The sequence below is a fragment of the Cyprinus carpio genome, chromosome A7 (assembly GCF_018340385.1).
Source record: "Cyprinus carpio isolate SPL01 chromosome A7, ASM1834038v1, whole genome shotgun sequence".
NCBI lineage: Eukaryota > Metazoa > Chordata > Actinopteri > Cypriniformes > Cyprinidae > Cyprinus > Cyprinus carpio.
In genome coordinates, this window is record NC_056578.1 from 8,065,940 (window position 1) to 8,092,088 (window position 26,149).

At 37.0% G+C, this 26,149-nt stretch overlaps 1 protein-coding gene across 1 annotated transcript in view; it reads left to right on the forward strand.

Moving 5' to 3' along the window:
- Positions 1–7,119: 7,119 nt before the first annotated feature.
- Positions 7,120–26,149, forward strand: part of LOC109054564 (cell migration inducing hyaluronidase 1) — a 110,453-nt gene continuing 91,423 nt past the window's right edge. Inside the window, 1 exon segment of the mRNA XM_042761335.1 lies at positions 7,120–7,272. The gene's annotated coding sequence lies outside the window, so the exon portion shown is untranslated.

A 26,149-nucleotide genomic window follows, 5' to 3' on the forward strand; every position in this document is an offset into this window, starting at 1 on the left:
CTAGTTTTTTTTTTTTTTCTTCTTTTCTTCTCCATGATGCTCAATCTGAAATCTTACAATAACTCATGTTATGGCTTTTTTTTTTTTTTAGGTTGAAAACATTTACCTGCAAACAGCTCTGCGTGTATTAGAAGGTCAGATGTGTGCAGTGTTTCAATTCAAGTCCTTACAGAGTGTTGTGCAAGCTGCTTCTAGGACCCCAAAAGGTAGCCGCTTTTAATGCCTAATGCATCTATTTCCAGATTATCAAAATGGCTTACCCAGGTATGCTTTCTAAGCGGAAGCAGCAGTAAATTATAAAATTTATAAATAAGGCATGTTGTATGCCATGCTTAATTTGTACATATAGATTTATCTAAATGCACAAATGCACAAATTGAGCATGGCATACAACATGCCTTATATACTGACATTAAAAGGCACAATAAATTGATCAAAAGTGACAGTAAAGACATTTGTTACAAAAGATTTTAAATAAATGATGTTCTTATGAACTTTGTTCAATGAATCCTGAAAGATTAATTTCCACAAAAATATGAAGCAGCACAACTGTTTTCAACATTGATAATAATCAGAAATGTTTCTTAAGCAGCAAATCAGCACATTAGAATTTGATTTTTGAAGGATCATGTGACACAGAAGACTGGAGAAATGCTGAAAATTCAGCTTAAGGAATAAATTGAATTTTATAATTATTTTAAAATCACAGTATTACTGGTTTTACTGTATTTTTGGTCACACAAATGCATTAAATATTTCCAACCCCAAAGTTTTTAACAGTAGTAAAATTAATGGAAATATAATAAGAACTAAATCCAGATATTATCGTCATGTATGGAATCATAAAGTGGTTTTCTTATCAGGCACAGAACAGAGTATCACTTCTATTATACATTAGCTTGAGGAGGTTGGGTTTCTGCAGAGGGATGGAATATAGTTTGATGCTAAAAGTGATCAATAAAATTGCTATCCAGTTTTCTTTTCAATGAAAATCCTACCGCACAGGAGCTTGTGCCTACATATGGTTAGAAACCAGCAAACATATATAAATAAAATTACAAATATTTATTATAAGAGTGCAAGCTGGTTTTGACTTTGATCTTAAAATTAATAGTTCAAAATGTGTGATATTTCTATTTTGTATCAGACTTGGAGAAAATCAAATGTCGAATGTAGTGCATCAAAAATAGAAATGGGCCAACTGTAGGAGTCCATCATCTGAAAGAGCGACGTGACACAACAGCGCAGACAGTAATATTGATTATAATGGGACTGATCTAGTTTTGACAGCCACACGTCATTTATGGACACTGTGTTACTTTTGATTCCAGTGAATTATGTTTCAGACGCATGTACAGAATTATCTCTTATGTTTGATTTTTAATTTAGAACTTTTTATCCAATCAAAGTCTTATAGTCCAACAAGTCATGAATGCAAGTTTTCTTTTCTTTTCATGTTGTGCGTTTTACACTAATCTTTAATAGTCAGCACTGTGTGAGACTCACCTGTCTGAACTCGTCCTCAATGCAGTTATAATGGAAGTTACATAAAACATCTCACCTCCTTTGATCCTTCAAACATCTTAACAGTGAAGTGAATCAGTGCCATGTCTAGACTGAATAAACCTGCTGTTGTTCCTGTTCCTGCTGTTGTTTGGATTAGAATACAGTTACTGTTGCAGGAGTATGTAGTATGCAGACTCTGCATATGCACATTTTCTGTGTATTTAATATCCGTATTTCAATGAAAGTGAATTTAATTGCTTTCTTGGCCCATTAATTGATTGGCCAGCCAAATGTTTTGTTTTGCATAAAAAAAAATGTCATGTGATTACCTTTATGCCCAGCTAACAGGGAACATTCTCAGAATGTTCTGGTGAAGTTACAGTATTTCAAAGTTATGAGCAAATGTTCTTACAGTAACATTAATAGAATGTTTATTCAAAGTTTTCTGGTTTTTAATAATGTTTTCAAAATGTTATTAATACATTGTTCATGGAGTGTTTTTCTCCATTTTAGTTTGATTTTAACATTTAAACAACTAGTTTCGGAACATTAAAAAAAGGAACATTTACATGTTTACAAAATAATAAAATGGAACACTCAACAATTTTTCTAATGTTGGAAATAATCAAGAAAAAATAAATAAGAAAACCTTTTTAAAGCATTTTTAAAACTGGAAGTTTTGAACATTCAGAGAACATTTTGAAATTACAATTTCATACCATAATGGGAAAGTTAGAAAAACGTTCTTGAAACATAATTTTGTTAGATGGGTAATGTCTCTTGTTTCACTTACTCACTGTTTTTTGTATATATAAACAGGCAGTATACACTGCATATACTGCACAGTATTCAGTATGCAGTAAGCCAGTATTCCATTGTGAACCTAGCCTTGTTTTTTTTTTTTTTTTTTTTTTTTTTTTTTGCTTTATCTATAAGTGATAGTCTCCCTGCTAGTTCTTGCTCCACACTTTCCTTGTTTCCATCTTTCTCTTGCTCTGTCTCTCTCACTCACTTTGTAAAAGCCATTTTCATATACGGAAAAGCAGTAAAGTTCTGAATCTGCCATTGAATGCACACGCTCTTCATGCGCTGAAATGCGACAGGCAAGTGGAACTGGAGAGACTCATCTATTAGAGCCAGTCACGGTTTACATTGGCCAGGGTCCAGAAGTCCTGCGAGGGCGAGGAATTGGCAGAGCTTCAGGCTGAACATGCTGCTGATCCAAACAGTTGGGGAGGGCGAATGTGGAAGTCCAAGAAGCCACTGGGTCACGGGTGTGTATCTGTAACATGAGACTGGGCCACAGTTGAGACTTCCGGTTAAGTACTTCCTACAAAAGCAGTCTGTAATGCTGCTTGACATTGCACACTGGTATTTGTTAACGTTGTTTTATTTCATTATACTAATCGTAAACACACTGGTTTAAAGCGCAAAGAGTTACACCATTTATGGCAATTCTTAGTAGTTATACTAGTTATTTACCTACAGTGGCTAATGAAGCAGAAGTCTTGCACAATGGCTTTTGCGTTTCAAATTAAGTGGATACATACTAGGATTTTTGTTGGCTTAGGTGTTTTAAAGTTAACATGAAACACTAATATGATGTATATGAAATAGGATATTGAGTGAGGGGAAAGGTAGGGTGTAAGCCCAAAAACATTCATTAAGAAGGTAAATGGGATCCACTTGGGTTTCATTAGAAGTTCTTCCTTGAGATGGATGGCTTTAACAGTCTTCTCCATGACATAAGGGCTAGAAAAATGAAGCAGAACATCTTAAGATTAGAAATGGTCATGTAGACCAATGTCTGATCCCTTGTTATCCAGTGTCCCGCATTCCCAAGAGGTTACTGTAGGAGTTCCCACACTTCGCCAGGCAGATATCCACCCCAGATACCCAGACAGAAGGCATCTCAGTCTGCCCTGTGTAATCCGCACAGGAAGTTTACCTTTCCAGAGAGCATACACAGGCCGCTCTTCCAGACTTGGAGAAGTGACAGATTCATTGGGAATGGGAACCAGGCTCACGCTGCCTGCTCTGCATTTGCCAATGTCTTTATTAGAGAACTGAAGCGTGTTTAACCAGGACCAAGTGCAGACTTTCCAAATGAAACCCTCAATCAACAAGACAGAGATTGATTGATTCTGTTTCATATGCCATGCCATTTTGATTTAAAGGGCTTGTTTCATACTTTTTTTCTTCTTCTGAAATCTGAAATCACATTATAGACAAAAAAAAAAATGTGTGTGTAAGATTCATATTTATATCATGCTTCCTCAATAGCATCATTGACATAAATAGGCAGTCATATATTAATGCTTTGAGTTTCATATGTCAGAAATCTTCTAGCTGGGGACTGGGGAAGATTTTTCCCCCCTCTTTTATTAGTACAATTAGTTATTTTATCGCAAAAGATCAAGCTAAATTTGATTCCTTATGATATGACCTCTTTAATTTATGATTTTTTTATTTTTTATTTTGGATTATCTGCACCTTATCTAGAGGTGGAAAATTGCATGCAGAGCTCCAGAGACGGCAGTCACACTGACTTGCGTTCAACCTCGGGGGGCCATTAAACTTGACCTTTTTCAGTAGCAGGGAGATTTGACTAAGTGAACTCGGATGTCCTTACGCTTGAATGCAAAGGAGGACAAGGTATTTACCAATCTCAGCAAGACGATGCGAGGCAGCGTCAGCATCTCTGCTGGGATAATCTCCTTCCAGGAAAAACAATGTGCATTCTGATTTTCATCACTGCATTTAATGAGCCCCATGGTTGTATTTTTGTCTATTGTTTTGAGTCCTTAGGGAGTCTTTGCTAATTCAAATAGGAATGCTGTTGTAGTGTTCTCATATGTTTGCAGAATATCAAATAAATATCCTCAGCCTACATGCATGTGTGCGTTTGTGGTTGTGTGTGTCCTACAGGCAATAAAAGTGGGATTTTGAAGTGTGTGATGTAGGAAATTTAAATTTAAATCCAGAGAGATTTATTTTAGATGTCTGCAAATATTAATGCATCATTCATGGAGATGATACCATCAGTCCTCTGTGAAATTAAATGTGGCCGCATCACAACTCTCCTGAATTTACAAAAGCAACTGCAGGTCCATTGGAATATTGTGCAGTTTTGGTTGTAAAATAATCATTGCTTTCTCTCGTATACTTTTATTTTTAAATGTAAAATAATCATACTGCATTATTAGGGGCAGTCCCATGGACAGATATATATATATATATATATATATATATATATATATATATATATATATATATATATATATATATATATATATATAGGTATATATATATATATATATATATATATATATATATATATATATATATATATATATATATATATATATATATATATATATATATATATATATATGTATATATATATATATATATATATATATATATGTATATATATATATATATATATGTATATATATATATATATATATATGTGTGTGTGTATGTATATATATATATATGTGTATATATATATATATGTATATATATATATATATACACAGTGGTGTGAAAATTTTTTGGCCCCCTTCCTGATTTCTTTGCATGTTTGTCACACTTTAATGTTTCAGATCATCAAACAAATTTAAATATTAGTAAAAGATAACAAGTGAACACAACATGCAGTTTTTAAATGAAGGTTTTTATTATTAAGGGAAAACAAAATCCAAAATTACATGGCCCTTTGTGAAAAAGTGTTTGCCCCCTGAAGCTAATAACTGGTTGGGCCACCGTTAGCAGCAACAATTACAATCAAGCGTTTGCGATAACTTGCAGTGAGTCTGTTACAGCGCTGTGGAGGAATTTTGGTCCACTCATCTATGCAGTATTGTTGTAATTCAGCCACATTGGAGGGTTTGAGCATGCAAAGCAGCAAAACAGCCCCAGACCATCACACCATCACCACCATATTTTACTGTTAGCATGATGTTCTTTTTCTGAAATGCGGTGTTACTTTTACATAATGGGACACACACCTTCCAAAAAGTTCAACTTTTGTCTCGTCAGTCCACAGAGTATTTTCCCAAAAATCTTAGGGATCATCAAGATGTTTTCTGGCAAAACTGAGACGAGCCTTTATGCTCTTTTTTGCTCAGCAGCGGTTTTTGTCTTGGAACTCTGCCATGCAGACCATTTTTGCCCAGTCTCTTTATTATGCTGGAGTCACGAACACTGACATTAACTGAGGCAAGTGAGGCCTGCAGTTCTTTGGATGTTGTTGTGGGATCTTTTGTGACCTCTTGGATGAGTCTTCGCTGTGCTCTTCAGGTAATTTGGGTCGGCCGGTCACTCCTGGGAAGGTTCTCCACTGTTCCATGTTTTCTTCATTTGTGAATAATGGCTCTCACTGAGAAATGGCTTTATAACTTTTTCCAGACTGATAGATCTCAGTTACTTTCTTTCTCATTTGTTTCTGAATTTCTTTGGATCTCGACATGATGTCTAGCTTTTGAGGATTTTTTGGTCTACTTCACTTTGTCAGGCAGGTCCTATTTAAGAGATTTCTTGATTGTGAACATTTTACTTGTTATTTTAGATATTTTAATTTGTTCTTTCATATTTATTTTTTTCATATGCAGTATATTATTCTTCCACAATATCATTGCTGACACGTAAATTGGTAGTCATGTTAATGTTTAAATCTTTTGCTGAGTAGGACTTTTTATATGCATGCTGTTCATTGTATTTTGACTCCTCGTATCCCCTGTAAAGTAACCAGATATTGACTACTATTGATCAGAGATATAAAACAGTCTCCATTAACTAGGCAAACAGTGAAGTCCATCTGTTGTTTAAATAGATCACAAAAAAATGGCTTTTACATGTTTTCAGTAAGTGATTATAATTTTGTTCAGCATGCTTCTCAAAGCAGTTTTCAGTGTGTAGAGAAGAAAGCTAGATGCAGCTGCATGTGACATTTAGGAGAACCTGTTTATTTGGAAATTTAGTTTGGATTCTCAAGTCAATATGAATCACAACAGGATGCCACTTTATGAAGTTTTCTGTCTCTTGGAACAATGATGATAGCGACCTCTATGGATTAAAACTGATAACTGTTGTGCAGTATGAGTCCCTCTCTATCGGGTCATAATTCATAATCATTAGGATTCTATACCAGTGCTGCTTTTCACAAATGTAGACGAAACTACAAGCACATCTTTCCATCAGTGACTAGAATGACTTCTATTACGCTGCTCATTTGCAAGTCACTTTGAGTAAAAGCATCTTCTAAATCAACACAAGTAAATGGAATATAATCACCTTTGTTGTTGTTTTGAATAAAATAAAAGCATCTGCTGAAATGTGAGCAGAATAGAATGGAAGTCTCATCATGACGCAGTCATAAGTGCAGTTTTCAGTGTATTGTTTATTGTTTTGGCCATGATCTTTCACATACTCCCTAATGATTAATCATCTCATTTACATTCAGAAGCTTGTTGAACGCATGTGCAGTGTTTAGTGGGATACCGTACATTGAGTTCTTGAACCGCACAGGGATCCGTCGAGCCAATCAGATTCAAGTAGGCGTGCCTTCGGATTCATCCGACCAATCGTCGCGCAGTGGGCGCGGCTTCGCACCGGCGTTGTAAACAGTGTAAAGCAGGGGACTGGAGGTGTGTATAAATATCAGCGTGTCGCTCGTGCTGTCTTATGAACTCATGCCGCGCATCAGCTGCTTGTAGTCCGCACTGTTTCCGTGGAGCTGACGGCAATCTGCTCGCGCTACAGGTTGGTCTGCACTTCTGGAGCTTTATCTGTGTGGATTTTGAAACTCATGAATGATGCCACTGTATACTTTCAAGTGTACTTGAGTGAGACAAGTGCGCTTTGATTTCTGCGATCTGTATCTCACTAGTGGCGGTGTGCGGCTTGCGCGTCAAGGTGCGTCTATTCTCATTCCGTGCCATGCATTACGCGCTCGTGTGTTTCATCCAGTGCCATTTTTGCGTAATGTCAACAAAACCGGCGCGTTTTGCAAGCAAGACCGGTCAGACATTGAACAGAGAAACCTATTTCAGTTATGTGAGTTTGTGGCAACATGTTTCGCCGGTACAAGTTCAGACAAAAAGAGCTTTAACAGCTCGCGATTGTGACATGCGCATCATTTCACCTGAGCGCCCGAGCGCCATCAGCACCTGATCGATTTGACAGGTTCATCAGATTTCGAAACCGACAGATTGCTTTCTTGCATTCTCATGTAACAACGGTTAGATGTGTAATGTGATATGTGAATGTTGTACAGTCCTGTGCAATAGTGTTATAGACTTCACTGAATGTGATATATTGTGTAGTACAGTATGATGTATTGTGTTGAATCACTATAATATTGTAAAGGATAGTAGCCTGTGCTATGGTGCAAAATAAAATAGTATGGTATAATACAGTATAATGTGGGATCAGAGCGTGCTCTTTTGAGTTGTATACCTCAAATGTAAGCATGCACCTTTACCTTTCCCACGACTCCTGGAAAGTAGGACCAGTGTGAAGGACGACAGTTTCCACCCATTTCATCATCATCTCGGAAATCAAGGTATGTAGTTCTTTATTACCCTCTATTATGCATGTGACAATATTAAAATGCATACTTACACTTGAAATGGTGTAATTGTGCTCAGTATGTTGTGTAAACCAGTTTAGCCGGGAAACAATAAGATCCGCATTCCACCCAAAAAGCCTTTTGATTGTAATATGATGCTTCACGGTGTCAAAGACAAAAGATGATTTCCATACTGCAAATACTGTGAAAAAAGGCATCTCTGCCTTTGTGGTCACCAGATGACTGGCATGGGACCAACGCCAGAAGTTCATGTGTGGAATTCATTGCATGCAGCAAGTGTATGCAGACTCCAAACAATGCAGACTGGCAGTAAGTTGTTATCGTGCATCTGTGAAATTACTGCCCCTCGTATGTGGTGCCCAGCAAGTGGGCAGTTGTTTTATTTCAAGCCCCATTCATCAGCCACTAAATGGTGTGTGAAATTGTAGAGGGCAGATATTTCTCTCTCAAGATATGCTGTGGGAGAGGGTGGGAGTTTATTTATTCATTTAGACTACTTGTTAGTGGAAACAAGTAGAATGAAACCTTGTCAAAGTGTTATTCCTTAGTGCATAATTCATGTAGTGTGTGCAATAGGAATGCTATTGTTATTTTAGCATTTACTAATATTTTGAATTAGTTACTACTTATTGAGATACTACTTGTTTCAAAATGTCCAGAGAACATTAAAAAACAGTCCCATAATTATTGCATATTCCCTTTACGTTCATATAACCAAGAAAAAATATTGTTTTTGAACATTCAGAGAACATTCAGAAATGCTGTTTTCATAACTTAATAAAATGTTCTGAGAACATATTTTTGTTAGCTGGGTCAGCTTAAACTTTATTTTATTTATGCTATAGCAGTGCTAATAAAATAAAAAAAACAAAACAAAAACCAAATTCTAATCAATAGAAACCGGAATATCATAGAGACTTTGGGTATTGCATGGAAAAGAACATTGCAAACAATGTTTAAAGCATCACACTGTCACTGATGTTCTGGTGTCCAGACTTTCATGCCAATCTGTATGATGGCAGCTACCCATGCTTGAACTTGAAACGGTAGCATGCACTTTTGAACACAGTCCAACATTACAGCTCTGTAGAACTGGATGTTTTATTGAGAGCTTTTAGCTAGTAGTAACTCGTGCATTGTGAGCAGGGGTCTTGTGTGCGAGTGTCAGTTATTTTAGGCTGTTCATTAAACACCTATGAGATGCAATGGCTGGCTTCAGGCTGACCTAGTTGAAGACAGGTGGAGGCGGACAGATGTTCTGTTGCAGTGTGTGTGCATGTATGCACGTGAGTTTAGGACACAGTGTTTGAACACAGTGTTCGAATTTGGCCAATTCCTTCCTATTGCAACAGCCTTTTAGTCAGGTGTACGCCTGTCCTGTCTTGAAATGAGCTTTCTAGGTTTTGGAGCATTCCAGTTCGGTCAGTTTTGATGTTCTGTTTCAGTTAGTATGTTGCTTTAGTTAGTAGACAGCGAGGCAGCTCACTAGGTTTTGGAACAAAGCCCTCTGTTTTCCCAGTGCCTGTGTCTCTCTCTCTTATTCTCTCTCTTTCATCCTTTCTCTTGCCTCTGGGCTAAATCTAGGCCTGAGTTATAAAACAGCTTGTAACTACAGTCCACGCCTGACCACAGCAGATAAAATCCTTGAAAAATCACTAAAGTCTTATTAAAGAGTACATGTTTTAGCAGCTTATCACCAATGACTCACTTGTTAAGCTGCAGTTAGAATAATGTCATGAATGGCGTGTCAAAAGCATTGTGAATCTTTAGTTCATGACTAACGTATGAAGTCATTATTTGCTTGATTCCTTGGCAAGCCCATCTTATCAAAGCCATCTGTAATTATGTAGTAGTTCACTGAAAAAATAACATTCCGTCATTATTGACTGTTGTTCCCCAGTCTGTATGCTGTTATTGTTTTCAGTGGAATACAGAGGATGAATGTTTGAAGAATCTTCATGCAGTTCTTTTACACATAACTTCATAGTGATCACGAATGTCAAGCAGTGTTCTTTTGGTATTATTTATACTGTATAGTATTATAGTGCTTATCAATATTTTGAAGTATGGTTTAGTAACTTTAATTTATGGTTTTGTCATTTTTTTTTTTGCTTTAATTTATTTAGTTTTAATTTAGGTCATTTTAGTACTTCAACTTATTTTAGTTCAGTTAGTTGCCAAACCAGTATTTTCTATTACATGGCTTAATATACTATGGAATTCTGTTTTTGAAAAATAAAAAAGGTAAATGTGATTTATAATCTCACAACTCAGAATTTTGCAACATAAACTCAGAATTCCAAGATATATACACAGAATTGCGAGATTTCAACTCAGAATTGTGAGATATAAACTCAGAATTTCAAGATATAAACTTAGAATTGCGAGATTTCAACTCAGAATTGTGATATAAACTCAGAATTTCAAGATATAAACTCAGAATTTCAAGATATAGGCTTAGAATTGTGAGATAAAACCTCTGAATTTTGCGATATAACCTCAGAATTTCAAGATATATACACAGAATTGCGAGATTTCAACTCAGAATTGTGATATAAACTCAGAATTTCAAGATATAAACTTAGAATTGCGAGATTTCAACTCAGAATTGTGAGATATGAACTCAGAATTGTGAGATATAAACTCACAAGTTGTATGGACTTTTTTTGTCATATATATATAGTCAAAAAATGCAAAAGAACAATTCTTCAAAATGCCTCTCCTTTTGTGTTATATGGAAAAATATCAGCACACAGATTTTTCAACTATTTGTTTATTTATAGCTAGCACATTTTGGTCAAATTGTATTCATACATAAAGCTGGCACACGCCGGCCCACAGTGCACCTGTCGTATTTTGTATGTCGTGTGCGTCTGTGAATGTGTGTGATATTTCCAGTGCGTCTGAGCTTTGGCTTTGGCCTGCTGCAGTCGGGGGGATTGCGGCGTTCATCCACATAATGTCATGACACTTACCTCAGCTCATTTCCATGTAAATGAATAACTACACGGGATGTGGAATATTGACATGAATATTGAAAACAGCGAGAAGATGGCAAGTGAATGTACTGATTTCTATCTACAAGAGGCCCATCTCCATTTATCACAGAGTTGGAGTCAATTGAAACGTGTAAACGAATTTGAGTTTCTTCTCATGTGCATGGAATTTGATAGATGGGTTAATTTGTGCTTGAGGTGTAAATGGAGGGTCTGTTAAGATTTGCTAATTGGTTAATTCTAGGCTCTGGTTAAAAGCCATACCTGTGTGCTGTCAAGGGTTTAAAGATGTATTTCACTGCCAGATTGTAGTGCATTTAGTGCTGATTGAACTATAAGTCTCAAGAGACTGTGAAATTGCATAGCTGTGTTAAAAACATATGGCGTGTGTTTGTAGCTTTATAAAATAATGGCAATAGTCATGTCACCTTTATTTATATAGCGCTTTATACAATACTGTGTCAAAACACAGTATTGTTACAGTGTTAAACAGGAAAATAGTTTGTCAATGATGCAAGAAGACAATAACAAAGAGTCATTTTTCCAGCTAAGGTCAGTTTATTGATGATTCAGAGATGGTCTGGCCTGTTCATAACACAACAGGAATTCTGCCATAACAAGGCAAATCAGTGATTTAAATAACCGGCCATATCTAGATTACCCCTGAAGATGAATGGCTGCTTTGGTTGCCTTGTATAAACAATTTTATTTAGGCCATATGCATGTTACAAAGCATGCTAATGCATACAAGCATCTGCACGTTTACAAGATCGATGAAAATCACCTTGATGAAATTTTTCACCTTGATTATAAACGGACCCATTAGCATGAAGAAGCTGAACGTGTGCATTCATTACTTATGACCGAAGATCGCTCGAATCCATTCCAAAGAGCCTCAAGGTTATGAATTTGCAGGTGTATCCTGACAGCACCATATCTCTCGGATGGCGTATAATCTCTCGGTTCACGATATGAACAGCAGGTTTGTCAGCCCTGACGCCTGTCAGAAGGTAGAGTAATTCATTGGCTGTCAGAAGGCAAGCAACAGCCTTGTTTTCAGCGCAGACTGTCAGATGTTACCAACAAACAAGGTAAATTGAAGAAGCTTGAGGAATACCGACGGCTCCTGAAATTGAAATAAAATAGGAGTCCTTTGGCTTCCATTTAAGAAATGCATTTTTGGCAGTGAAGATGCTTGATGAGTCTTGCGGTATCATCTCCTAACAAGTCGTAACACTAACCACCAAGTCGTAAAACTAAACACCACTAACAAACATTTATGCATTCTTTTTATACAAAGAATCCTGAAAAAAGTATCACAGGTTCCAAAAAAATATGTAGCAGCACAACAGTTTCCAGCACTCATAATAAATCAGCATATTAGAATGATTTCTGAAGGATCATGTGACACTGAAGACCGGAGTAATGATGCTGAAAATTCAGCTTTACCTCACAGTAATAAATGAATGTATATTAAAATAGAAAAATGTTATTTTACATCATAATAATATTTCACAATATTACACTTTTTTTTATGTTTTTTTGATATATTAAATGCTGTATTTTTGTTTTTGATGAAATGATTTCAGAAATGATTAAGAATTAGATATTTTATGTTACTTTTGACCGGTAGTGTATGTACAGTGTATATATATATATATATATATATATATATATCTGGAAAAAAGTCATTTTGCTTCCATTCTGCAAAAGCATTCCTGGCACTGAAGATGTTTTATGAATCCTGTAGTTATGTGGTGTCATTTCGCAACAGGTCGACCAACTAGCCATCAATTTGTGGTAAAGAAATGTAATGCGGACTTGACTGCTGTCAGGAAAATGACTGGTGACTATGAACCAGCGTATACCTGGCAGGAGCAAACACCTGCTCCAAGCCACTAATGTATGGGTTGCTAGGAAAGACAGTGAGATTGCTGCATGAACCTGTAATGATACAGACAGTAGTATTCCCTCAGGATGCATGTTAACAGAAGTGTTGCATGCACAAGGGCCACTCGCTTTCTCCAAGACTGACTCGTAGACACTCTAGGGATCTTTGTTCCACAAGATGGAGAAGGGTATTGGACCTATTATCTCCATCTTCATCTGAAGTTAGGGTTGGAGCTCTGCCATCTGCTGACAGACAGAAATGGAGCCATATGTCTAAGGACACCCTGACCATCCTCAACATGCGTGTGAGTGATATGGCTGTCTGTTATGCAGGCGGCGTTTACAGATTTATTTTTTGCCGATCCTCACAGCACAGCCGCAGGTTTAAATTATAAATAACGGTGACAGATAGACAAGAACATGCAACAAAAGATGATTTATGGCATGAGAGATGCCGCTCAAGTGTTTTCTCATGTGAATTGCTTGTGTTTGTAGAGTTGCTGATTACTGATTCTGAAGGGGAGTTTAGTTTGGGGGGGAACGCGGATGATCTGTAATTCAGCTGTATCCTGATAAACAACAGCAGGGGTGGGGTGGGGGGGGGGGGGGGGGGGGGTGTTGTTGATTAGAAACTGTAGTTGAGACAGATCTGGAAAAAATAGAAATCAGAATTGTTTGTTGAATTTTAAACTCAACTGAAATGATTCCAGTGATCCTCGCAAAGCAATCCCAGACTTGTATATGTGGAGTTCAAATGGTCGTTTTCTTATGGTTTCTCCAAATTCCTAAAAAAGCACCTGCTGAGGAAGATGCATTACTTAAACACTCACTCTTAAACACAAAGCCAAAGCTGCTTCCCCAGGGCAAATCCAGCATCTGCTTGTTCCACTTAGCTGGATGTTAAAATGCGCTTCATATATTAGTTTGTGACCCTTAACACTTCAGGGCATGTTTAAGGTCTTTTAAAATATTGCAGCTTGCCTGAGACAGAGAGCTAAATATAGTCATTCGGCCTTGTTATTGTGTTAGCATGGTGGCTAACAGCTTGTGTAACAACATAAGTATTTAGATATTATTCTGATACAGATATCCTACAGATGGATATCCTGCTGTTAATGTGAAATAGTCATTCGTTTGAGTGCTGTAACAACCGTTAAACTTTTGATAAGTTAAGCACGGTGGCTAATTACCAACCTGTTATCATAAAAGGCGGCATGGTAACTTTAGCCATTCAACGCATAAGATGAAAATGCAGCAATTTTATTACACCCACTTCTCATTTATTCTTGCCTGTCAAATGTACCAGTCACTATCAGGAAGTGGCTGCTACAGGAATGTGTCTGATTTTAATATCTTACGAGAGAATTTCTGCTAATCTGCTAATCCTGACAATTTAGCGTTTACATTGTTAAGCATGTTAGAAATGCAACCTCTGGAATACATGCAGCACTGAGAGTTAATTGCTTCTCTGGGGTGACAAGTGGTTTATTTTCCATAAGTGGAGAATCGAATCATGGGGACACATTTAGCATGCTTGTTTTCAGCATGTTGAAGACCCCTAGATGAGCGCTTAAAGTGTGTTGTGGTGTCATGAATGGCAAGTAAGCTCCATGTTTTATTGGTGTATGTCAACCGCATGTTTGTCCACTGCAGTGACACACCCATTTATCAAGTCCTTGAAATGCAATCTAGCTTGTATCATGTGCAACTGAGAACATTCCTTACTAGAGGCCAACGACTGCCTGTTTTCCTCAGGGAAATTATCACAGACAAGGTCAGAAGTGATCTGTGTCTTGCTTCAGATCATGATCTAGTTACTGCCTAGCTAATATTGTTCTGGAACATTGAACATTGGGCAAAGAAAAAGGTGGCAGTATCATAAAAGGCAATGTGCACATTTTTGTCTCAGTGTCTCAACAACCAATTATAACTCAAAAAGTCTCTACCTTAAGGTTGTGGACTGAGAACCAATTCTGAATCAGAATGAGTTTATTTCGTATATACAATTTATTTACATTTTACATTTACATTTAGTCGTTTAGCATAATATATTTAATAATGTAATTGTTTTCATGATGTTTGGTTCCATTAGCATCTGCATTGACAGAACACTGTATTACAATCCTTTCTGGCATGTAACATTGGTAAATTATTATTATTTGGCATTTGGCATATTATGTTTTAAGCAGAAATCTACCAACTTTAGCAAGTTTTATGCTTAAAACTAGTAAAACAATTTGTCAGTGGGGTTCAAAAAATATGGTTGTGTATTTTTTAAATTATTTTGTGTGTGTGTGTGTGCATTAAGTCTTGCATACAATTATTAGCTTACATACATTTAGTTCTCAAGTAAATGTGTCTTGGTTTAAAAAACTTCAGATATTTTTACTGGAGAAGAAGACAAAAATACTGAGAAAATAGCTTGCGATGTATGTTAATTTTGTTGCATGCACGAAAAGATTTGATTCATTGCCTACTTATTATTATTTTTTATTATTATTTTTTTTTTTTTAACATTTTGTGATCATCATTTAACTCAGATTACATTCTCACAATTCCAGTGAAGTATTCTGTACATTTCTTTTGCCAATGCCATCTAGATTCTTCACCAATTCATCTTTAGCACTTAAGTTTTTTTTAGATGCTCAAGAGTTTTTTAACAACATGAAAATAAAGCAGTTTTAGCGTTTTCTAAGAAAATAAAACAGGTTCTGTGCAGTTATAGTTGGTTTGGGTGCAAATTGGCACTAAGTCACAATTTATGCACTACTAATTTGTGTGTTGCACCAGTAAACCATTCATATTTGATACAGTTCCTGAACATGTATTATTTAAAAATACAGTTTGTTCCATTAAATTGTTATGTATCACCTTTAACAGCTATGTGAGTCAAAAAAAAAAAAAAAAAAATTAACAAGCATAAAATGCATAGCTAACCAAAGTGCTTCGGTATACAGATTTAAAGGACGCTTATCGGGTCAGTAGAGGTCAAATTAAAGACATACTAGCTGGTTACTAACTAGCTGAAGTGTGAATTTTACATCCCAACCGAGCGGCAACCTCGCGCTCTCTCTCGTGAAGCCAATAAGGAAGTGACTAAAACTGTAATTCATCGACTGGCTGCTTGAGGCTGGCTGCAAAAGGGAGTCAGTCCCATAGACTCCCATGTTAAAAATGCCCAACTATACAGCAGAAAAAAAAACATGTTTACAGCCTGGTTCAAAAAGTGGTTTTGGTCTATATTGCTAATTTTGCCCTTCATGACAACTGTGAGGAGGGTGATTTTTTTTATATAACTCATCTGTTTAAATTATATTAAGACTTAAAGTTTTGCATAATTAAGGGCGTGGCCACTTGAGTGACAGGTGGATTGCCGCTGCTGACAATGCCGTCGCGCTAGGTGGGCGTGGCTTCAGCAACCAGCTCCCGCCTTTTTGCCCATTTTTGATTATCCGGGGGAGAGTCCGCGCCGGGAGAGTCGCGACAAGATGGCGACGGGCCGCTCTGCACACTTTGAGCTTCAAAACCGCTATTGAGGAGTCTATGGGTGACGTCACAGACACTACGTCCATATTTTTTTACAGTCTATGATCCCAACGTATGATGCATCCTGACCCAACGCTGATAATAGTACAATTTCAAACCTGTGTTCTCAATATCTTGATTTCCATTCATAACTAACCCATCAATAAAAACGTTTGTTGGCAAGTCCTTGAGAGGAATTTTTTTATTTATTATTTATTTATTTTTTTACAGGGAGTATCAAATCAAGTGATTGATGGAGGTTGAGTGTAGCAGGGCTCAGGCAAAACGGCGCGATGAGTTGATCTACAGCCTTAATTTCCACCATATGGCCTTGAGTGTAAAAGTTATTGCTTGATTTCAAACACATGCTTTCTCAGGCCGGTAAACCTACTGGATTGTGGGATGTCAGTCAAGTCTGCTCCCAATGAACTGGAATCAGCTATTAGCCAATGTGCTGTTGTGTAACTGACTTTCAGCTGGATTTTCGCCCAAGCGTTGAAGCCAAGTCTGCAGCCCTGGAGCTCCACAACAAGATTCTGCTTTAGATAAACACGTCATCCATTGTCTGATATGCAGTGACTCCATTGTCATCATTTCAGTCACTTCACTAACACAATCTTTGTTAAAAACCAATGGCAGACCTGTTTGCCTGCGACCACCTCGGGCGACTTAAGCAGATTTGCAATTAGAGTAATGCACAATCATCCATGAAATCTCATAATACAACACTGAATTAAAGAGAGCAATTTAGAGACTGAGCAATTTAAGTAGGAAAGGTGGGAAGAAACGAGTACAAAGAACATCTGAAAGCGATACTTAAACCAGGCCTATAACCTGATTTAGGGGGTCACATGCGGTCTGCGGGGACAAGAGAAAGATTTGCAAATCATTAGTGGCTCTTAATTGAATATTTTCCTCCTTTTGTTCGACACCGTTTCATTTACAACAGTTCTACCTTACGTGTCTCCAGTGTTTTTAATAAGATTAGTGCTGCGGTTTAAGGTGTATTCCCTGCAGATAAACGCTGGAGATTTTAAAAGTATTACATGCTATTGTGTTTTGAAGTCAAACGGTGATAATGGTGCAAACATCAAACGTTATAGTAAGGTATTGAAACTCTTGAATAGAAGTTTGGTTTAGTGAGGATGAATGAAGTCTGAAGGTCTGCTCTGGTGCAAATTTTTTGTCTGTCTTGGCTGCTATTTTTTTGATATCCTTGGGTAAAGGACAACTTTTGTCTGTATTTATGAACACTGATGGCGTTTTTTAGCCATTGATGGAGTTTTCAATTGTTTGCTTGTTTGTTTAGTTTCAGAAGCAGCTTTTTTCCCCCCTGTGACCTTCAGCCTCATGCACTGAACAGATTTAGCAGTTTATTTGTACAGTGAGTCACACTACTGCTGACGTGTTGGCTTTGTGCGTGTGTGAGTTTCTGTTTGAGCTAACCTGGCAGCTATCATTCTCTCAGCTTGGATTTATATGTTTTCTCCGTCTCTCTGGCGCACTCCCATTATTCTTTCATCTAAAAAGGCAACTCAAAGCCAACATTCTTCCCTTTATTGCTTCGGCTCCTCCTAAACAGTGTTTGGACACTTAAAAAAGGTCTCAGTGTCATTGCATTAAATATCTAAACATCAAACCAAGTAGCATTTGTGCTCAAATCCAGCAGGAGGTTTTTTTTTTTTTGCTTAATGACTTGTAATCAACTGGTGTTTTGGTGATTTTTAGTGGATGTGTAAAGTCAGTTTTCCTCAAGTTCAACTTCAACCTCTCTAGCATACAAAATTATTTCAGATCCTGTAGTAAATATAAGCCATAAAATTTAATGTCATACCTGAGGACATCTATTTTTTTTTTAATTGTAAATTACAAATGCTTTTAACAAAACGTTAAAGGCACTGTAAGAGTGTTAATCTGCTATGCCTCAGAATTAGGCCACCTCCCACTACTTCAATGACACGCCCCCCTCTCTAAAACCCACCCTCCAATGACATCACCAAACCTCATTTGCAAAATTATTGACAGACAGAAAGTGGTTCTGATTGGCTAAAAAGTGTAGGCCTCTCCCCTTGACTAGCTTAAAATGTCTGCTTTTGCTGTTTTTCTTTCAAAAATGCCTTTTGATTTGACATTTTGTTATCTAACGCAGTGATATTTAGACATTTATAAGTCTAACTTGTCCGAATACTTCTCCAGATTCAGCTCAACCCACAACATCCCAAGAAAAGTCCCGGCATCGGCTCCTGTAATCAGCTGGCTGTTCAGACTGACCTGTGGGTCAAGTCAATAGTCTCTCTGAAATCCTCACACATAGCTTACAGCAGCAGGTGCCGCTGGCAATTCAAAAGGCCCAGCCATGTCGCAGCTGCAGTGCATCAGCAGAAAACACATCACCACACACATCTGCTGGTGTAAATCTCAGCTGAAGTCTGCCAAGATACACAGCGCCTAACTTTCAGGCTGTATAAGGCTGTATAAGGCAGAATGCTCATCCTTGAGGGTGAGTGATCTGTTTCAGACTGTTACATGCTCTAATGGCACCTTAACACCTGAGAAGAATAAAAATCCTAATGATTATGTGCAAAGATATCAGTTAATTTAATAGCATTAATAAAGTCTGTTTGCAACCCATTTTGTAAATGCAAACGTTCAAAATTGAAAATTGAAAATTTAATTGATTGGACTTTTTGGATTTTTTGTTGAATCAGTAGTGCATGTTCAAATAGTTGTCATAAAATATATAGAGACAGAGACGTGAGAACAGCATAAAAAATGTTTGAGATATCAGAGTTGAACTTGCGGCCCATTCGACTGCCACAGTTCATTGATTTTGATTCATATTCTTTCAAATGTGAACCACACATCTGTTAAGCTTTGAAACTGACTGGTTTATCAAAGTGCTACCATCTAATTTAATGCATAGTTTAGTGTCTCAAATAGGAAAAAGTGCAAGCAGTTTGTATTCACTGGTGCAGTACCATTTAAAAGTTTAGGGTTGGTGAATGAAATCTCTTATGCTCACCAAGGTTGCATTTATTCAATAATATAAAAAGTAGTAAAAAAGGGGTATTTTGTGATATTTTTTTGCTTTTTAATATAAGGTTTTTATTTTTTTGTGTGTTTTAATATATTGTGTTTTTGTGTTAATAGATGTTTTTTTTTTTTAGCATCATTACTCCAGGCTTCAGTGTCACATGATCCTTCAGAAATCATTCGAAAATACGCCTAATTTGCTGCTCAGGAAACATTTCATGTTATTATCAATGTTGATTAATATTGCTTGGGAAACAAGGAAACACCATTTATTTGAAATACAAATCTTTTGTAACATTATAAATGTCTTTCCTGTCACTTTTGACCAATATAATGCATGATTCATATTAATTAAAAAAAAAACATACTGACCCTGTACTTTTGAATGCTGGTGTATGTAAGCTAGGTGAATGTAAAGATGGACACGTGTATGTCAGAATCTTGTTTCACATTCTGGTGTCCCTTGCGTGCCGCGGGTCACTGGTGGAGGCTGAACAGGGCTTCTGCCTGATGAGGTTGAATGCCTCCAGCAGTGCATTCAGAAAGCGCTGCGGGGAGCTCAGGTTAGTTACGCATGTATGTCACATTATGTGAGCCTCATGTATGGAGAAATGTCCCAATGCAGAAATAACTCAATTAAGTCTGTTTTCTAACCCCCTCTATCTTTTTTTTTTCTCATTATAAACATATCTGATGAATTTAACATGATTTTTCCACCAGCGCGTTCTGACTAAACGCAGAGTTTTGGTCCCAGGGCAATGGAAGAATGTAAAAATTGTAGGGTAAAGGGTATTTATGGAGATGAGGAGATCAGTGTCTGTGTTATACTAGGAATTTACCTTTCACCAAGCCAGTTTAAAGCTATAACCCCACTGACCAGAGGACTCAGACTGTCTGAGCTGCTGTTGAGTTACTCAGGATCACATTACAGCTCAATGTCGCAGTGCACTCTTTGATTAGAACGCATGTTCCCTGGGAATCAACCCATGACTAATAACCAGAGACACTTTTCATAATCTTTGATGACATATGTCCATTTTCATTTAGGAGAGTATGGTGACAATACTGCTTCATGACACAACTTTCCACATGGTTTTATTGACATACTCTGAATGATTCATAGAAATTATATACATTTTAATAAAAAAAAATAAAACTAAAACTAAATACATTTTGAGAGATAAAAATCCTTAGACTTTTTTTTATTATTAATTTATATCAGCTTTAAAACAAACCCTAACATTAACTCAAGTCCATGTCATGTTTTTCACATGATGCTTTTTGTCTTGTCTTTTCCAAAAGGGTAATTTTATCTCATATTTTTTCCTGTTCATCACCGTTCAACTTTGCTTAAACTTTCTGAAATGATTTTGTCTTAGTCGGCGGGATAATTAGCAGCTATAGAGATTTGAGCACCGTCATCTGTGGAGTGTGTGATTGTGATGCTCCGGTTGCCGTGCAATCCTGCCATCCGACGGCGGTTCTGGATCTCAGGCTGTCACGGTAATTACCGGAAATGATTTGACTTGATCGTTGCATCTTTTCTGTATGCTGCCGCTCTACTTTTTTTTTTTGTTCCATTCTCAGCGGTGGAGGTAGCTGTAGCTCCGCTGGTCTTCCAGCGCGTAATTAGGAGTCTACAGGTGCAACAATAGCCCCAGTGGAGGGCCGGAAGAATGATTGACGCTAATGAATTTGGTACAATGGTGTAATCAGTGCTGAACATGGCCATGTGGGTGTCTGTACGTGCATGTGTGTGGCTTTCTAAGCTCTTTTGGTCTGTGTGAATTCTGTCCAGGTCCGCAGGGATGCTCTCTGCACGGCCTGTCCAACATCCCTGCCTTACCTTCACACCGATGCCTTTCTCTCCTATTCTCTCCTTTCTCTTTCATCCTTGCCATCTCTTTTACATGGGTTTTTTACATTCAGATTCCTCTACTTCACAGTCCTTATCTGCTGTCTGGATGCTGTATTGTGTAAAGTGCTGAAATATGTTTCTGTTGAGGACATTTTGTGCATGTGAAGGGTTTGTGTCTCTGTGGTAAAACGCTCCTCATCACAAATCTGTCCTTTTTATAGTCAAACTCAGGTTTTAGAGCAGTAAATCATCCAAAATAGAACAGATTGTCATCATTTTCTTATTGCCATGTCATTTTCTTTATTCTGTGAAACACAAAAGCGGGTGTTCAGAAGAAAGTCAGGGCTGAATTTTACTACCAAAAATCTGCAAAAGATTGGTAGTAAAAGCACCAAAAAAAAAAAAAAAAAAAAAAAAAAAAAAATCCATGGTAGTCAAACAGGACTGAACTAATATACACAAGATAATTAGACACACACCTAAACATAAAGACTAAATCAAATGAGTAGCTATGACAACAAATGAACTTAGACAAAGGGTGATGAAACACAGAGTTCAAACTAACAGAAACCGGGACAGTTTGCAATTGTCAATTCTTTTTTTATTTCTTTTTTTATGCCCACACCAAATGCTGCATCATGTGTCTCTATCACAGCCAATCAGATCATATTTGACATATTTAATATGTCTTCATGTTGAGCCATATTTTAAACAAATAGTTTGACATCAGCAACTTCATACATTTTAGTCTGTTATCATGTGTCCTTAAACCTAGGACATAAGTCATACAGACTACTTTTATTATTATGTTTTTTTGGGAGCTCAGTAGTAAAAATAACCATCCATGTTTATAATATAGAAAACAGAAGCTCAGACTTTTTTTTTGCCTAACATCTCATTATGTTATTAGGAAAGTCAAATGGCTTTGGAACATCATTAGCGTACTTAAATGATGACAAAATGTTAATTTTTGGTGGATTATTCCTTTAATACCAAATACCCACAAGTAAATTTCCACTTTTTAAATATTTTTCAGGCAGAATCTTTTCACATACGCTTAGAAAACCATTTGATCTTGACTCTATATTTATTTGGCATGAAGTTCAGTAGTAAAATACATTTGTAATAGATTCAAACTGCTCCAGTAGCACTTTTCTCCACTCCTCCTCATGTAGCCAGAAACTGACCCACATATCTAACCTTTTTCTCCAGGGCTGGTTAGTTTACTTGGCTGTTAGAAAGCACCAACCCTGCACTTTATGACTGCTTTAGGATCTAATTTTGACTCCATGGCTATAATTCAAACCTCAATTACCGAATACTTCAGAGACCACACACATTTCATGTAAACATACCCTCCGATATTAAAAATATACCTTTGCCATTCACAAATATGAGTATGACTGTGAAAATAGCTCACACCTGTGTCTGTGGCGCCAAGCTTGCATTATTTAGAGTCCCTTTATGTCTGAATCCTTGGAGCCCTTTAATCACATATTCTGTGTTCCTTTCCCACAATCACGAAGAGATGCTCCCTGTAATCAAGGTCACTCCACATGACAATCATAAGATATACTGTGGCTCTGTGTAAAGAACATAACGCCACTGTTTGCTTTGTTTACAGCTGAGCATCTTCCACAGCTATTCAGGCCAAAATGAAATCAAATCTTAACCTATTTACCCATATTTCTTATAGAATTCTGTTTTGTACCATCCACTGTATATGTACAGTAAATGCACATGTGTATGTATATGTAATATGTTTATAGTGCGTGCATATGTCTACATGTACTATATATGTCTATGCGTATGCTATGCATATGTCTATATTTATGTATATATGTTATAATAAGTACACAAGAAGTGGTTCATATTAAGACTTAACTAAAAGTAACGATAACTTCAGTAGTTCAGTAAGTAAGTCAGATGTTGATTCAGCTCTGACTGATTCAGGGAGTTCTTTCAGTGAAGGATTCATCAGACTGAACAGATCCAGTTCATAAGAGTCATTTGCTCATGAATCGGACCCCACTTCTCATGCCCTATGTTTGTTTTGTGTGGATGCAGTTTGTTAAGCTTAATAGAAAGATATGCCTTCGTACAATTCATCTATGTATGTTATTCAAAGAAAACAATGTTAGTCTTTGTATTTTTTAAATAATAGTTTACTATTCTGAAATGACTTTCTATTTCAGGTGACATCACTGACCTGTCTTATTTTAGATGCAAATTGGTTTGAGACCAGCAATTGATGTTGACTTTAAAGAAAACACATTTAGCATCAGCAGTGTGTTTCTAGTTGAAATAGAATATACAGATATGGAGAAAACATAGAATAATGATTTCAATTAATTTCAGAGGCAAAAGTTATTACATTTTTTTTCTTTTTTTTTTTTAATGATATGCACTGATCACTCATGCATAATAAGGCCAGGAGCATTTGTTTAGCATGCATAGTTTTATTTTCATTGTCTTTTAGGGTACATTTGCATTTCCATGTCATCTGCTGCATCCACACATTCTCTGTGTTCTGGCTTGATTTCCTCTTTAAATGCCTTTTAATGGGTAAATCTGGGAAGAGGCAGTGCAGGCAGCAGGGGTTTGGTTTTGTTTTGCGGTCTTGTGGGACTTGTGTATTGTTTTGCGTTGCCTCGGCTTTGAGCTTTAGGGTGCGCAGTGGGATGAGCAGAGCTTGAAAGATGTGTGTGTGGCATTTTCTCCAAGGAACGAGGAAGGTGGAGCCTTCTCACTAAATTTGGATGTGAAAATAATCAACAGTACAAAAATAAAACAACACAAATATTATGTAATATAAGATCAAATAGTGTGCACTCAGTTCTCTAAAGTTTCACATGAGCAAATGAAGTTTCAGAGGGAAGGAGCATCTGCTTTGAGCTCATCGGGTCTCATAAGACATTACATGCAACCTAATAATCCGATAGTAATCCAACTGGAAGCTCAGTTGGAACAAAAAACATCATGTAAAAACAAAAAAAATAAATATATAATTTAGCTTGATCCAAATTAAGTGTATATCCGACTGAGACGGTATACATCTTAAATAATCAGTTAAATAGAACGATAATTAGATTGTAAACATCTGAATTTTGCAGTCCAGTTAAAAAAAATAACTTGCAGAGACATTGTGCCGCGTATAAATGTTGCAGTTAGATTGAATTTATTTGAATTGACTGAAATCTGTGCATATTAACATTTACAGAGGTTGTTGCTGAAAATATGCTGCTTACTTGCTCAGAAAGCATATCTTTGAGAAATTCATTTTGTTGGACTTGTTTCTGTCAGTGATCTTGGTGTAGCTAGTCAGATACGCTCGGATATAATCACAGGCAACCACAGCTATACATCAAACTGTCAGATTCATCCGTGCAGAAGAACTAATGCACAACTCATGTAAAAACAATTACGCAAGTAACTTGCAATTCTATGTTTTGGCCACAGATGGCAATAGAGAGGGAAATTCAGTACTGCAATATTATCATACAAAAATATATAAATAAGTTTACTGATGATTTACTAATGTTTCATAAGACATAAATCATGAAAATAAATGTCAAATGAACTAAAACATGAATTTGCATTGGACTAAGACAACTTGAACCCAGAGTGGAGAGTCTGAAGATTCATCATTTCAAAAGTTCACTTTTGCAGTGTGTGTGTGTGTGTGTGTGGTACTGAAAGCGAAATCCATGTTTCAGCCTGGCATCTGACTGGTGTCAAGAAGGAGAGGGGGCGGTACTGGCAAAGATAAAGAATGACTGACACATACTGAGAAACCAGAGATAGAGGGAAGAGTGTGAGATGAAGAGAAGACACTCGACAAAGTCGTAGATAGGAAGAATGGACAGACGGATAGGAGGAAGGAACACGGTGTGTGTCTTGACAGGCTGGTCATACTGTGTTCTCAAGTTGTAGAGCGGACAGAAATGTGAAATAGAAGACGGACAGATTCCCGACCACAATGTGACGCTGTCTAATAATTATAACCGCTAAATAATGTGTTGTGGAAAATTTTACACTGAGCCCAGTAAGGGACGGGAACAAACCAGTCAGTCTTCATGAAAGTCTAATGCTGAGGCCATGATACTCTCATAATCGATATTTCCCGCCTGCTGGAGCTAAGTTTAGTGTGCGGATGGGATGGACAGGGGATAATAACCAAGACAAAGGGAGGTATCTGTTAGAGGAAGAGGCATAATAATGCACAATCGATCACCCTTTCTCCATTACAAAGCACAACTATTGATCGCTTCAGCATGTTTTTTCGTATTTATTGCATCGCAGTGATTGTTTACAGGTTGCATGGCAGTCATAACTCTGACCTTCACATTGTTGTAGAGCCTGTTTGGCACTGCTTGAACCTAATTTACCATTTTTGTCTTTGAACGGCTGCCAGTGTGTTATTGATTTGGGTTGTGTAGTCAAGCGGGGCTGTAACCACCAAAGACATAAAGTCATGACCCCCTCAATATTCAGATTAGTGCTTGATGGATATGAGGTTATATTTTTCAGTGGGAACTGTTAAACTTTTACATTTGGTCTTTCATATTTGGTGGAATTCTTTTTGCAAAGCTTTCTTCTGTCAGTCAGATCTCATATTCAGATCTAAAACTTCATGCTTATAATGCAATGTTCTTATTTAGAACAAAGCAGAAAAAGAGTCAACATCCATATGCAACATGCTACTGCTGATTACCTGAGCGTATTTCTTTGCACTTATTGCATTGC